General features: G+C 40.4%; 1 protein-coding gene across 1 annotated transcript in view; it reads left to right on the top strand.

Moving 5' to 3' along the window:
- The window catches only part of USH2A (usherin), a 624012-nt gene that overhangs the window by 407893 nt on the left and 199660 nt on the right, over positions 1 to 16459 (top strand). The gene's annotated exons all lie outside the window — the stretch shown is intronic.

The following is a 16459-nucleotide window of genomic DNA, read 5'->3' on the forward strand; positions in this document are numbered from 1 at the left end:
TTACTTGCAAAACTGTTGGGTTCAGCTTCTAATACATGGTTGGCCTTACCATGAGGCGAACTGAGGCGGTCACCTCAGGTGCCAGACTGTGGGGGGGGCACCACTAGGACCCAGAGTGTAGAAAATTGTGTCTGCTGCTGGTGCATATGTATTCTCTCTGCTCTAGATGCACAGAGATGGTGGAGTGCTGTGCTGGAGGAAGGCAGAATTGAGACCTTTCAAAATTTTGGCTCAAGCGAGGAGGTATGGGGGCATCATTTTAGCTCCCCGCCTCAGGCGCAAAAATGTTGTGGGCCGGCCCTGTTCTAATACAACCTATTGCATATCTTAAAAACTGTAAGATATGAAGGCAGAAGTAGATATCCGTAAGTTTGTGTGTGTGAATGTGAAATGTCCTGCAGTTTTTGTTTGTTTGTGAGAGGCACTCAGCTAGCCTAGTGATAGGTTAGTCTGATACAAGAACCTAGATAGGTGCACACACTGCAGAGGATAATCTGATTCTGTATAGAAAGTGTAAGCTATACACAAGAACAGTATTTATTGGATATATTTTGAAGTGGTTGGTGTGTTAATAGTAAAGTTCAGTTTCAGCAGCAGGCTGGAATCACAGATTGGTGTAGATCTCCTGAAATCAATGGAACTATGCTAATTTACACCAGGTGAGGATCTAGTCCACTTTTGGTAAGTTATCTATCAAGAAGGATTTGAAATATGCTTCATACCAGAGCTGAACAAATACCTGCAAACATTTTATCTGCATACTCACTGAAATAAAAGCTTGAACTCACATCAGATGGGTTTGTGTCCCTTTTGTATTGTCTTTACATGAATAGTCTAATGAATGAATTTTCTAGCAGGAATGTTTGCAGAAACAGTGAAACATAAGTGAATATTCCTAAAAGTGAATTGTGAACCTATAATGAGAGCTAAACAACAAGCTGATCCTTAGTAGTATATTTATGGAGCAAAGGACCAGGAACAATGCCAGGGAACCTACATATACAGTCAAAATTAGCCAAGATAACACAAATATCAAATAATACTCACAACAATATATTTGCAAACAATGTACTGACCAAAAATTATTTGTAGACAAATGTGCAGATAACTTTGACTAAGGGAAAATTGTAAACTGTGTGTGGACAATTCTCAAACAGGAAAAGAGGATCAAAAATATAGTTTTATTATAATAAACTAAATCTGAGATAAATTGTTTATTGCAGCTATCCATTAACATCACATCTAATCTGTGTGTGATTGTTCAGTTTTGAAGGAAGGAATCAGAAACTTGGTGCTGACAGTTTTATAAAATGAAAAGATACAGGATCTCTGAAGATAGGCAAGGATGTGCACAAGTTTATGATAGCCATTAGGATATACTTTCTTTCATCATTAGATTGTTGTTGATTACAATTAGGAAACTTATAGCTTTGAAATTATCTTTTTTATGACCTTGTGGTAGTTTAAAGGCAATACCTCATTGATTAAATAGGTTTTAGTTCATGCTTCCTTTTACTTAATGATCTGAAAACATATTATCCTGATTTACACATAAAATCATGCTGAAAAGCATGTGGCATTCACTAGAATATGTGTGTTTAAGTAGAATTAAATTAGCACTGAGAGTTATTAAAGAAATCTTCCATACCATTTTCCAGTGGACTGTGAGCCATACTGAAATGAATAATAAATGAATCAGTGCATGTGAGAGAAGTACTGTTATATATGACATTCTATAATCCATATTTACCTTTCCATTATGTTTTATTATAATCGCTGTTTAATTTGAGTGTAATAACATTCTAATTCATAATTCTATATTCTAAGTGTAATAGTTATTTATCAGTGGGACAAATCCTGTACATTGAAGTTATTGGGTGGCATACTGGCCCCATTGAAATCAGTGGAAATTTTGCCATTGACTTCGTAGGGGCCGGGATTTCACTCATGGATATCAGTGGGAGTTTTGCTTGACCCCAAGGAATGAAACAAGGCTACAGGATTGATTCTGCATGGTTATAGCTAAAAGCTGTGGGTCAGATTCTGGTGATTTATACCCAGGCATGTCCTTGAACTGTGCACATGATAGTAGAATTTGACCCTATCTTAGACTTCATCTTTTAACCTCCATGGTTCTTGATCAATGAAATTTAAGACTACATCAGTGGCAAATAGTGACAGAAGCATTGTTTCATCCTGAAGTGTTTAAAAAGTGTGATCAGGAATACAGAGCCACCTGTTGTAACTCATCACACAAGGGAGTGACAATTGCTTGATTAAGTGATGTGTAGCAAAGATGGTGAAGAGTTATACTTAATACAGCTGGAGATTCTTGGAGAGGGAGAGGGGTTTTTTTGGACAAACGATTGCCTAAAAAGGGAGGGTGGTCTCTTGAACACTACAAGTTTTATAGTATTTAGTAATGTGTGGGGGTTGAGACCTAAATATATAAAGATTAATTATGGTCTTTTAGTGGGTCCAAAATGGTAGCAATAACTTTTCAAGGAGCAAAAAAACTCTACTGTTCAAAAATATGCACTATGGAGAATACATTATAGAGTATGATAAAAGGCCATAAATCAGGTGGAAAGGTAGAGAACAAATGAGAATTCCATCTTAATAGTCACAACAAATCAATACTATTAAATAGTGGGTATTTTTTCAGTTGATTCACTAATTTTCAGACAAGGTGTCTTTGTTTTCTTTGATTTTTGTTTGAAATATATTCTACTTTATTAAGCCATGTACTATTATGCATATTGGTCTTATCAGTTGCTTAAGAAAATGTATCATCTTAATTTCTGGGAATGCAGTTCCTTGAATTTACTTAAAATACCAAACCGAGTTGCAATGCTTAAATTCAACTCTAAAAAAAAAAACCTCTCAGAAATAAAGAATATATTTTATATAAGTGCTTGACTAGAATTGCAATTCAGGTTCAAGAGTTCTTGGAAAAGAATTAAAAAATAAAATAAAAATTGAATCCAAATGTTAATCCATAAATATGAAACTTTCTTTTGACCCTTACCCTGTAGCGGTCCGGAGTTACTAATGGGGTTAGGATTTCAACTCTTAATGGGACTTGGTGCATTAGTGTTTTGTATGCATGGAATTCAGCATTCAGTTTAATAAGTGGTTGACATTGGTGATGTCCCTTAATTTGCTTAAATCTAATTGGCTCTTTTATCAGTCAAACCTGTATGGATTGGCAATTGATCAGAAAGGGTCAGCCATGACTGTGCATGTAGTTAAATGATGGAACCACGAGTTAAAGTCACTTTTGCATAATAATAAGCTGAAACCAGGAGAACAAATTATCTTAGAGTTGGAAGGCAAAGAAAGCAGAGAAGTTTTGCAGGATGTTCAAGTTCAGAACAAAGGCATTATGGAGTGTATAAATTTTAAATACACTGCATTTTGCCTCAAGACTTAAAGCTTTTTTTTTCCAGATGAACTGAAATCTTGTCTGAAACTGTCTTTGTTACATCAAAGAACTGCACAGAAAGCGAAAAGAGACAGAAGAAGCATAAAAGGGCATAGTTTAAAATGATTAGTGACAAATTTCATACCGCAGAGGTAGAAACAGATTTCTTCTGAGTTTTATATTTTCCCAAAAAGAATAAATTCATTCTATTTATCTTATCCTAAACTGCTTTGGTAGAAGTTGTAAAAGGTACTATGTTAACAAGCCTCAGCACCAGTTCGAGGTTTTAAGCTAATAAAAAATGCTGGAAATAAAATTGTTTTAAAATTATTGGAATTAGCTAAATCCATTTAAGGTTTGAAAATGATATCAAAGAATACAACATATAAACTGCAAACAAAATCCTCTTTACATAGTATGCATTTATTAATAATTATGATTTATTTGTAAAATGGTAGCACCCAAAGACCTCTATCAGTATCAGGGTGACATTGCACTAGGTGTGTGTACAAACAGAGAGGAATATGCATACATTCACTGGTGCAAAGAGCTTCCAATCCAGTTAGACAAAAACAGTTGAAGTGTTGTGGAAGGGATTACAATATACTGTATTTGTAAAATGGAGACAATAATACTTCCATGCTCTCATTTTTCAGTTGCCTTGTCTATTTGGATTGTAAGCAAAGATTCTCTGCTAATATACAATTGTACAATGCCCAGTTGGCGCCTCTAGCTGAAACTATAATAAAAATAGCAAAGAATCCTGTGGCACCTTATAGACTAACAGATGTTTTGCAGCATGAGCTTTCGTGGGTGAATACCCACTTCTTCGGATGCAAGTAGTGGAAATTTCCAGGGGTAAGTTTATATATGCAAGCAAGAAGCAAGCTAGAGATAACGAGGTTAGTTCAATCAGGGAGGATGAGGCCCTGTTCTGGCAGTTGAGTGAAAACCAAGGGAGGAGAAACTGGTTCTGTAGTTGGCAAGCCATTCACAGTCTTTGTTTAATCCTGAGCTGATGGTGTCAAATTTGCAGATGAACTGGAGCTCAGCAGTTTCTCTTTGAAATCTGGTCCTGAAGTTTTTTTGCTGCAGGATGGCCACCTTAAGATCTGCTATTGTGTGGCCAGGGAGGTTGAAGTGTTCTCCTACAGGTTTTTTAATATTGCCATTCCTAATATCTGATTTGTGTCCATTTATCCTTTTCCTTAGAGACTGTCCAGTTTGGCCGATGTACATAGCAGAGGGGCATTGCTGGCATATGATGGCATATATTACATTGGTAGACGTGCAGGTGAATGAACCGGTGATGGTGTGGCTGATCTGGTTAGGTCCTGTGATGGTGTCGCTGGTGTAGATATTTGGGCAGAGTTGGCATCGAGGTTTGTTGCATGGATTGGTTCCTGAGTTAGAGTTACTATGGTGCGGTGTGCAGTTACTGGTGAGAATATGCTTCAGGTTGGCAGGTTGTCTGTGGGCGAGGACTGGCCTGCCACCTAAGGCCTGTGAAAGTGTGGGATCATTGTCCAGGATGGGTTGTAGAGCCCTGATGATGCGCTGGAGGGGTTTCAGTAAATAAAATATAATAAAAATAACAAATAATTATAATAAATAACATCTGCGCAAAATGATCAGGGTGATGGCAGATATTCTCCTTGTGCCAGACCTGTGTCCTATTTTTGTATGTTTGTTTTATTTATTTACAAACACTTAGTTTTAGATGTTGTGTTCTTTGTTTTTTTCAGGACACTTAGAGTTGAAGTGTGAGAGAGGAAAGGATTGTTGGAGTGAGACAGGGAAACTGAGCAGGAAGGACGTAGAGGGGTGAGAGGAAGGAAGCGGGTAGAGGAGTGAGATCACAGTTGAGAGGCAGAGTGAGCCTGGAGAGATGCTCGGTATCTGTGGTGAGAGAGGGGCAGGATGAAGGGCCATCAACCGTCAACGGCAAGACCGCAAATGAGGAGGGAAATTCCAGAGTGGAGTGGAGTGGATGATTCAGGAGTCTGTGAAGGCTCTTCCTGGCTGCTGGTGCTGTACTCCATGTGGACAGAGGAGGGGAGGCCAGCTGCTTTGTGGAAGGAACCCCCTAGGCTTCTGTGCTCCTGGTTGTTGCTCTTGTTCCATGTGAAAGAGGAAAGGGAAGCCACTAGAGCTGGATGGAAGGTTTTCAGTGAAACAGATGTTCATGAGTATGATGGAGTGTGTACCCAACACAGGCCCTGACTGGGTTAATATGGACTTTGTCCAGGGCTGCTCCTGTACGCGGCGCACTGAGGCGCCCGGGGATGGGGGAAGGCGGGGCCGTGTCCGGAACATTGTCTTGGGGGGCCTTGGGGCAAATTGTCTCACTTGCCCCCCCCCTCCCCTGGGCGGCCCTGATATTTGTACTGGATTTGAGAATGCAGATGAGACAACACATCAAACAGCTCAAGATAGTACATTATAAAGGTACAATTAACCCAAAAACTGATATGGTTACCAAATGATTCCCCTAGCCTATGGTGAATTGGGTGGCTTAGCTGTAGCTAGGTGCAGGGGGCTCACTCTAGATCTCTGCAAAACTTTAGTCATTAGCTTGAGTCTTAAGTGCTGCATAGTCTTGCAGACAAACTACATCAGAATATATTTAGTGCTAGAGAACTAGAAACTGGTATAGGAACACAGAAAAATATATAGAAAATATGGAAACCAGGCTGTTGTGGGATTTAGCAGCAGATGGTGTTTTAAAATGACAACCTCTCACCATATAAACTTCTTGTCAGTCCTATTTAACTGTGTATAAAACAAGTGCACAATTTAGATGATGTATGCAATTTATATATAATCCGAGCCTATTTGTGTACTGTATTTCCATTCAGTGTCATTCTTACCAAGACTGTTAAGAACTCCTAATAAAGTCGTCGTGCTTTGTGATACATTCTACAATAAAGATATTTACATTCCTAGTGAAAATATACAGAAGATGTGTGAGAAATCACATCATGAATTTTGTCTTTTCAGCTGTTTCACATATATACAAGTTGTGGGGGTTGGGAACCTATTTTTTATGTTGCTGCGGTAGTATGATTTTAGCCCTTTTCTACAAAGCTCCTTTTATTTTATTTTGGACAGCACTTCTGAGGTTTCCACAACAAAATGGCATTTTCATAAACTGGAAGTCAAGGCCAATTTCTGTTTTTTGTCATTTACTTTTTGTACTTCCTGCATTAAAGCAGTGTGATTGTAGAAGTTATGCTACTTATAAAACATTTGACTAAAGCACCAACTTTGTGTTACTGAGCGCAGTAGAGGAAGCTTTGAAATTCCTCTGCTTACAGTGGATTCTACCAGCCTCCAGCAAAGTTCTGCCAGCCTAACAGGTTTACATAATCTCATGTGGTTTACGTAGGGGGGAAAAGAAATTAAGGGACTCTCTTACGAGCTTCCTGAGGGCAAGAAGAGAAGGAAGGGGAGAAATCAAAACCACTATTTTTTTCCCTCTTCACCAGGGGATAAATAGAGAGACATTGTTCCTTAAGAATCATTGCCATAAAAGTATTCTTGCCTTTATATCTTTCCTTTCTGATTAAAATAGCCCCAATATGGCTGGCATTTTGTTTAGTTTAAAAATACATCTGATCCTATCTTTAACTTTCATTTGGTTCTTAAGTCTCTTCAGAATTCATACTATTTTTAAAAAGATATTTCTTTATTTTGGAGTCACATCTGTCATTGGATATTGACCTCTCCCTACTTAATTTATCATTATCTCTCTGCTCGTGAAGGAGCTTCCTCAGTGCAATTCTTAGAGTAACTGGCAGGGCACACAGGTGAGAGTAAGCTGCTCCATGACAAGAGGTGAAATAACTTACTCCTTTCTCAAAGCAAGGGGAAATCGGTGGAGAACCTCAGACTGTCTGTGCCACAGTGCATTCTCTGGTCTGCTCATGACAAAACACAGTTATACACTCACTGGTCCTTACTTCGGAGGTTAAGGTTGCAGTCGAGTTCTTTGTGAGTCCTGCCAATAGCATTGGATACTAACCCCCATGCCGTTTTTTTTCTTCTCACTATGACTTTCTTTCTGTGTCTACGTGATTGTGTACACATACATGTGTATTACACTTCTGTCTGTAACTTGTGTCTGTGTGCAGCCCCTGACCTCTCCCTCTGACACAAACAAAAAAAAACCTCCTTAAAAAGGATCTGGTCAAGGGATGGCTTCCCACTGAAGTTATTATCTTAATCACTCATGATGGGAGAGGGATGGCTCAGTGGTTTGAGCATTGGCCTGCTAAACCCAGGGTTGTGAGCTCAATCCTTGAGGAGGCCACTTAGGCCTGGTCTACACTAAAAAGGGGGTTCGAATTAGGGTACGCAAATTCAGCTACGTGAATAGCGTAGCTGAATTCGAAGTACCCTAATTCGAACTACTCACCCGTCCAGACGCGGTGGGGTCGAACTCCGTGGCTCCAAGGTCGACTCCGCCACCGCCGTTTGCAGTGGTGGAGTACCGGAGTTGACCGCGGCGCTTCCGGAGTTCGAACTATCGCGTCTAGATCAGACGCGATAGTTTGAACTCCGAGAAGTCGAACTCACCGCGTCGACCGGGACGGTAAGTGTAGACGTACCCTTAGAAATCTGGGGCAAAAATTGGTCCTGCTAGTGAAGGCAGGGGGCTTCTCAATGACCTTTCAAGGTCCCTTCCAGTTCTAGGAAATTGGTATATCTCCAAACTCAGCCAGGCAACTCCTGTTGATTTTAGTATGAGTCAGGCTGCTAAAAACCTACACAGTGGTTTTGAAAGCTTACTCCTTAAAGTCAATGGCATGATCTCTTGGTTTAAAAAAAGGAAATACTAATTGCCTTTTAAACTTCTTGAAGAAAACTGGAATGAGTGTTTTCATGAGTCTTCCTTTCCATCACTTAATATGCTGTCATTTTTATATGCAGAGTTGGCAGTACTGCCTCTGCGTATGTTTTGGGATGCTGGGCAAAACACAGCCAACTTAGCTTGGACTTGAATATATGCAACAGTGAAACTAAGTGTTACAATCAGTTAGGCTAGGCCAGCCAATTTTTTACAAGAAACGAGCAAGTCCTTTTTGACAGGTTTCAGAGTAGCAGCCATGTTAGTCTGTATCCGCAAAAAGAACAGGAGTACTTGTGGCACCTTAGAGACTAACAAATGTATTTGAGCATAAGCTTTCGTGGGCTACAGCCCACTTCTTCTGATGCATGGAATGGAACGTATAGTGAGGAGATATATATACACATACAGAGAGCATGAAAAGGTGGGAGTTACCGTACCAACTCTAAGAAGCCAATTAAGTAAGGAAAAAAAAACTTTTGAATTGATAATCAAGATAGCCCAGTACGGACAGTTTGATAAGAAGTGTGAGAATACTTACAAGGGGAGATAGATTCAATGTTTGTAATGGCTCAGCAAGTCCTTGGTAGTCAAGAAATTGAGGGGCAGATCCTCAACGGTATACATTGAGTGCAACGGTATCCATTGAGTGCATACCACACCTCAAATGGAGCTATGGTAGTTAGCATCAGCTGTGGATCTGGTGCCAACAGTGCATTAATGAATATACGGTGTATTTGTAATATGTCTTTAACAACAGAGTGTATATCAAAAAGTGAATATCATATTTAATAATTGTATTGAGATCAATGAATAGAAAGCATTGTAGGCTCAATTGTACTGAGCAAGCCTAGTTCTTCTGCCCCAGGAGAAGACCAGAAACTGGATTATGACTGCATCACAGTCTGCTTCCTGGTTCCCCTTTTCTCTGGGTTATCTAGCCCTGAATTTGACACAGATTATTTCCCTTGGGATCATAGCTAAGAAGAACTATTTTTCTTTATTCAGCATTATTATTATTAGATATTGATGCAACCCTGATTGCACCTCAGTGCTGCAAAGCTACCTTGCAACTTCTTTACCTATGGACCAGATTCTGATACCTTTGCTCAGAGCAAGTAACATCTTAGACCTGGTCTACAGTACAGGGTTAGGTTGAATTTAGCCTCATTAGGTCAATTTAAAAATGAAAGCGTCCACACAACCAACCCTGTTCCGTTGACCTAAAGGGCTCTTAAAATCAACTTCTGTACTCCTCCCCGGTGAGGGGAGTAGCGCTAAAATCGACTTTGCTGGGTCAAATTTGGCCTCCGGGAGCTATCCCAGAGTACTCCATTGTGACCACTCTGGTCAGCACTTTGAACTCTGATGCACTAGCCAGATACACAGAAAAAGCCCTGGGAACTTTTGAATTTCATTTCCTGTTTGGTCAGCGTGGCGAACTCAGCAGCACAGGTGACCATGCAGTCCCCCCAGAATCATAGAACGTAGAATGTTTCTACGCTCCCCCTATCATCTCTGTCCTTGAGGTTATCTCAGATTAGAAGGCAAAAAAACACACTTGCGATTACATGTTTTCCAAGCTCATGCAGTCCTCCCGCACTGATAGGGCACAGCTTAATGCATGGAGGCATTCAGTTGTAGAGGCCAGGAAATAATGAAGTAAGCATGAAGAGCAGAGGTAGGATGCGATGCTGAGGCTAATGGGGGAGCAAATGGACATGATGAAGCATCTGTTGGAGCTGCAGGAAAGCCAACAAGAGCACAGATCCCCACTGCATCCACTGTATAACCACCTACCCTCCTCCCCATGTTCCATAGCCTCTTCACCCAGATGCCCAAGAAGGCTCCGGGCACCCAGCCACTCCACTTCGGAGGATGGCCCAAGCAACAGAAGGCTGTCATTCAAACAGTTTGATTTTTAGTGTGGCTACAATAAGCAATGTGGCCTTGTCCTTCCCTCCCCCCCCACCCCACCTGGGCTACCTTGTCCGTTATCTAATTTATTTTTAATTAATAAAGAATGCATGGTTTCAAAACAATAGTGTGATGCTGCAGTCTATATGATTTTATAAAAGTATGCTAATGAGTGAATATATATATAATGTAACTGGAATATGCTTCATGCAAAAGGTCTCTTGTAAGGTATCATTACAAAGCTTATACTCTACTGAGTGTGATCATCCTATTTGTCTAAATGTACCACCCTTGTATCTGAAACTAGAAATATGAAATATAACTGAGGGCCTATTGTAATTATGCAAAGTGTGGGCCATTAATGGTGGTTTGGAATCTTGATGACTCCCATTAACCAGGACAATTATCTGCAGATGGCTCTGTTTTACTTGTAAGTCTTCTTGTATACGTGTGTGCTGGCAAGTAGGTAATGAAGTCTTGCAGTGACATGTGATCATGTCACCTGAACTGGAACCTATCTTTAACCTGGTGTCTTTCTATTGAGATGGAGGGGGTGGGAGCCCAGAGAGGGACAAAGGATTCCCGCCTTATGCAAAAGAGATATAAAGAGGTGGAACGGAACAAAGCAGGAGAGGAGCCATCATGAAGAATCCCCTAGCTACCACCAAGAGCTGTACCAGGGGAAAGAATTGTGCCCAGGCCTGGAAGGAGTCCAGCCTGAGGAAAAAACTTACTGAAGCATCTCTGAGGGTGAGATTATCTGTATTCAGTTTGATTAGACATAGATTTGCACATTTTGTTTTATTTTGCTTGATGACTTACTTTGTTCTGTCTGTTACTACTTGGAACCACTTAAATCCACTTTCTGTATTTAATAAAATCACTTTTTACTTATTAATTAACTCAGAGTATGTATTAATACCTGGGGAAGCAAACTGCCGTGCATATCTCTGTTAGGGTTGTAGAGGGCGAACAGTTTATGAGTTTACCCTGCATAAGCTGTATACAGGGTAAAATGGATTTATTTGGGTTTAGACCCCATTGGGAGTTGGGCATCTGGGTGTTAAAGACAAGAACACTCCTGTTAGCTGCTTTCAGGTAAACCTGCAGCTTTGGAGCAAGTAATTCAGACCCTGGGTCTATGTTGGAGCAGACGGGAGTGTCCGGCTCAGCAAGACAGGGTGCTGGGGTCCCGACCTGGCAGGGAAAGCAGGGGCAGAGGTAGTCTTGGCACATCAGGTAGAAGCTCCCAAGGGGGTTTTTGTGATCCAACCCATCACAAATAGTTACTTTATTTCAAAGGGGAGAGGGTGTTTGGCTTACAGGGAATTAAAATCAACAAAGCAGATGAGTTTGCATCAAGGAGAAACACACACAACTGTCACACCGAAGCCTGGCCAGACATGAAACTGGTTTTCAAAGCCTCTCTGATGCAAGAGTAGTGGTGATGGTGAGCTGAGTGGGCTCCATGCTTGCCATGGTATGGCGTCTGCATGGGTAACCCAGGAAAAAAGGCACAAAACGATTGTCTGCCATTGCTTTCATGGAGGGAGGGGTGACTGACAACATATACTCAAAACCACCTGTGACAATGTTTTTGCCCCAGTAGGCATTTGGAGCTTAACCCAGAATTCCAATGGGCAGCGGAGACTGCGAGAACTGTGGGATAGCTACCCACAGTGCACCGCTCCGTAAGTCGATGCTAGTCACGGTAGTGAGGATGCACTCCGCTGACTTAATGCGCTTAGTGTGGACCTACGCAATCAACTGTATAAAATTGATTTATAAAAATCAGCTTCTATAAAATCGACCTAATTTCGTAGTGTAGACATACCCTTACTCATACTGCCAATCAAATGAATTATTTCTCAGTGTGAGTAAGTTTCAGAATCTGGTAATAAATTGGCTGTTTTCTAATATGTATTAATTTATGGATACTGTCACTATGATACCAGCTTGTAATGTGACGTGACAGCCATAGCATAGTAGTTGGCAGTTTTGAAAAGTGATAAGAATTCTTGTTTACTCTGTAAATTTGACTGTTTGGGTTTATCAGGCTGGATCTCACTTATTACATGAGAAAATAACTAATAATTACATAGACATTGTGTTTTGCTATTTTTCTAATTGTAATAATTTCCTACTACCAGGGCGGCTCTAGTAATTTCGCCGCCCCAAGCACGGCGGCACGCCGCGGGGGGCGCTCTGGTGGTCGCCGGTCCCGCGGCTCCAGTGGACCTCCTGCAGACGTGCCTGCGGAGGGTCCACTGGTCCCATGGCTCCGGTGGAGCATCCGCAGCCATGCCTGCGGGAGGTCCACTGGAGCCGCGGGACCAGCGGACCCTCCGCAGGCACACCTGTGGGAGGTCCACCGGAGCCGCCTGCCGCCCTCCTGGCGACAGGCAGACCCCGCCCCGCGGCATGCTGCCCCAAGTGCACGCTTGGCGCGCTGGGGTCTGGAGCCGGCCCTGCCTACTACAACTAAAGACCTGATCCTACTGTTTGCATGTAGATCTTCTATTGTTAATTCAGCGAGCCAGTCAATGACAGGCTTGGGTGATGTAGGCAAATCTGCTCTACAGTATGAATGATCGCTGATTCCATTAGATTAGTTCCCCCCACTTCCTGTGATATGCACACATTTTCCCCATTAGCACTTGTGGGTATAGAGGCACAAGCAAATGTTTAGAAGGGGAAAAGCCACGGAATGTGGTGGTTTGCTCTTTGTGGAGCTGACTATATCACTTTATATATGAATGTAAAGAAAGCTGCTAACAGTTGTGATATATTAAATAATAACTGAAAACTAATTCAGGGATCAAAGATGCTTTTTGGGAGAGATCACTTTACCTGGTAGGAAAATCATTACCTTTTTTCCCAGTCTCTCATATTTGTGCTGGATGTCTTGGAAATATAGTTCCCTAAAGTTTCTGAATCTTGATGTTTAATTGAACACAAAGGTCTTTGAGCAGCACAATGGGAGTGGGGGGCCTGGTTTGCTGGTAGAACTGTGTAGACGGAAATTGAAATGTACATGTTTTTTCTCATTTATCAAAGAAGTGCAAGAATCTAAACTGACATTTTATATCAAATGAATTATGAACTGTGTACTGTGTACCTAAGGGAACAACAACCAAATTAGACTTTTCTTTTTAAAAAAAAAAGAGAGAGAGAAAAAAATAGGCTTTTAATAAAATATACAATCATTTTTGGTATTTTGTCTGGACCTGCCATACTCTGTCGTTTTCTTTTGTAAACTAGAGTGTACTGGCTACTTCAAAGGGTGTATGCTTTATAGAGAATTGAAGGCAGTAGGTTAAGATAATGCACAAACTAGCATTTCCACTTAATATTGTTGCTTTGATGGGTTTGTTTTCAGTCCCATTCACCTCTGGTAAGCAGGAAATGATATTCTTCTTAATACTAAAAAATAGAGTTTAGCTGAAGAAAGTAGTAAGATAATTTCTTAGCTGCTATTTGCTAAAATGCAGTTGTAACTAAAAGGAGATTTACAGAAAGTAAAGATTTACAAGACACTACTAAACCATTCAGGGGTAAATTTTCAAAGAATTATATATGCAGTTTTCAGGTGCGTGATTTGCATTTCTATTAAATGGATAAAGCTTCCTATAACCAGGGAAAGGAAAGGAGGTAAAGACCCCCATGAAGTCCAATGGGAACCAAGTTATACCAATTTATGACCACAGAAGATGTTTTGATGCTGCGGTGCTGGGCCCTTAAACTGTAAGGTAGATAGGAAGGGAATGGCTAAAACCTCATGCATTCATTGGGAATGTACCCCTTTGTCTTTATGGTGCTTTTCAGTATAAATTTTCTTATGCACCAAACCCAAGAACAAGTTGTTGTTGTTGCTATACACCAAAAATTTACTTTACCCAAATAAACTCCAGAAGATTAAGGAAATTGGTATGTATGTTATCTCATGGTCTAATTCTCTGTACTTCTCACAGAGTACTAAACTTGAGTAAACAATGGAAAAGCTTATTCATTCACATGTTCACAGAATCTGAATTATAGTGAAGCCAAACTGCCTTTATTTATTTTATTACAGTAGCACCTTGAGACTCAAGAGCCAAAGCCCTAGTGTGATGTGTATGATGCACATTACACATATTAAAAGAGAGCCCCTCCCCTGAAAAGCTCACAATCTAAGTGGACAAGACAAATGACAATTGGGAGAAAAGAAGTAGTATTGTTAACCTTATTTAACAAATGAGGATCTAAAGTATAGAGAAACAAAACCTTGGTCCTGAAAACCCTTACCCATGTACTTAACTTTCAGCACCTAAGTAGTTCTATGGACAGTATCCACATGATTATGTTTAAGCACATAAAGGTTTATGGGATGGGGGCCTTTGTGACTTGCCCAGAGTTGATACAAGCAGTCTGTGGCAGAGGCAGGAACTGAACCCAGATCCCCTTAGCCACAAGACTGTCTTTCTATGTCATCATCTTCAGCTTCCCTTATCTCCTCCCTCCCCTGTGTGAATATTCAAGCAAACTTTTTTGGTGGGGGGGGGGGGATTTTTTTTCCCCCCTGAATGTTTGAGGAAGGCATTTGTGTGCAAATGAGTATGTTCACATTGTGCATGATTCCCATTGTGTATGTTCACACTTGGCCACCATGTGTACACTCAGTTACTTGATGTGAATGTGAGAAGACAGAATTGATTGTAAAATTCACTAGACAGCTAATAAAATTGGTTTATATCTTTGTGTCTCCAGCTTATCTCCCACTTTATCTTTCTCCCTGCAGGGCCCTCAGTCTTCTCCCTGAGAGATTCAACACCCCAAATAATACTTTTTTAAAAAGAATTATCTGTTTGCAGAAAGTTTGCAAACAGAAAAAAGGGTCAAAGTCAATAGATTTTTTTTGGTTACAAATATGTTTTACTAGCTGTGCTGAAGCTAAAAGAATGTAAAGGAGTTAGACTAGTTTTGAACTTGTAGTCCAGATCTTTCTCTATTTGCACAGTGCATACTTAGCAGTCATTTCTCACGTTAGTTATTGGATCCTTCGTGAACGATAGCCAGCTAAACTTAGGTAACTGGCCTCTTATTCTATGGATGATAAAAAGGTGAGATTAACTGACAAACACCTCTCTTTTTGTTTAGTAACAGTGGGACAGATTCTGCTACGCTTACTCGCACAAAGTAGCACTTCACTCCCATGAGTAGTAGGGATATCATCTATATGAGACTATTAATGGAGTAGGATGCTAGTTGATATGAGTAGCAGTATCAGAATCCAGTCCAAAACTGTGACTGGTTTTTAAGGGCCAGATTCTGCTACACTACCATGTTGAGTATACCTTGTTCTGTAAGTAGCCTCATTGGAAACTATTACTCAATGTTGTTAAGGATGGTAGAATCTGATCCTTAGCAACATGTCTGGTCTGTGGCATGTTTTGGTTATTAATATAAACAATGGGCCATGTCGTTCCTTTTTAGTGAAAATGTAAGATATTTGTTTTCTCTATCTTTTTCATTTGTAAACCGCAACACACTGCAGCATTCAATTAAATGAAAACAGTAAATAGTTTGCTTTCAGGTGAAGTTGTAGAGCAAATGCCCATACATGTAAATACAAAAGGAGAAGAGAGAGAACTTCCTGCTCTTGTAAATTATTAGTGTATTTATGAATGTGTAAAGGGAGCATCTTTGGAAAGAGAAATTCAACCATTATGGGGAAGAAGAATTCTGATGTGTAGTTTTCAGTTGAGTTACAGTATGTGCTTGTTTTATGCATTTCAAGAAGCTACCATAACTCTGTTTTTAACCAACCTATGAGGACAGCTATGCCGTATATGACCGTCTTTGTGAAATTGACTTTGCATGAGCCATGTTATGACCTTAATAATCTATGCACAACAATTAACCAGAAAAAACTATCACTAATGCAAGAATTCAGGTTTAAATATGATAAGTAGGACTCGGTGAGCTTTAAATATTTTCCTTTCATAAATCTATACCTTTATAATATATAAAAGAATTTAATAAGGACCAAATCCTATTGTGTTGCGTGGATAAATTGCTAAGAACATAATGGCCATATTGGGTCAGACCAAAGGTCCATCTAGCTCAGTATCCTGCCTTCCAACAGTGGCCAATGCCAGGTGCCCCAGAGGAAATGAACAGAACAGTTAATCAACAAGTGATCCGTTCTCTGTTGCCCATTCCCAGCTTCTGGCAAACAGAGGCTAGGGACACCATCCCTACTGGGAGTAGAAAATGTAGGAAAACTTTCT

This window comes from Mauremys mutica, chromosome 3 (genome assembly GCF_020497125.1).
Source record: "Mauremys mutica isolate MM-2020 ecotype Southern chromosome 3, ASM2049712v1, whole genome shotgun sequence".
NCBI classification, from domain to species: domain Eukaryota; kingdom Metazoa; phylum Chordata; order Testudines; family Geoemydidae; genus Mauremys; species Mauremys mutica.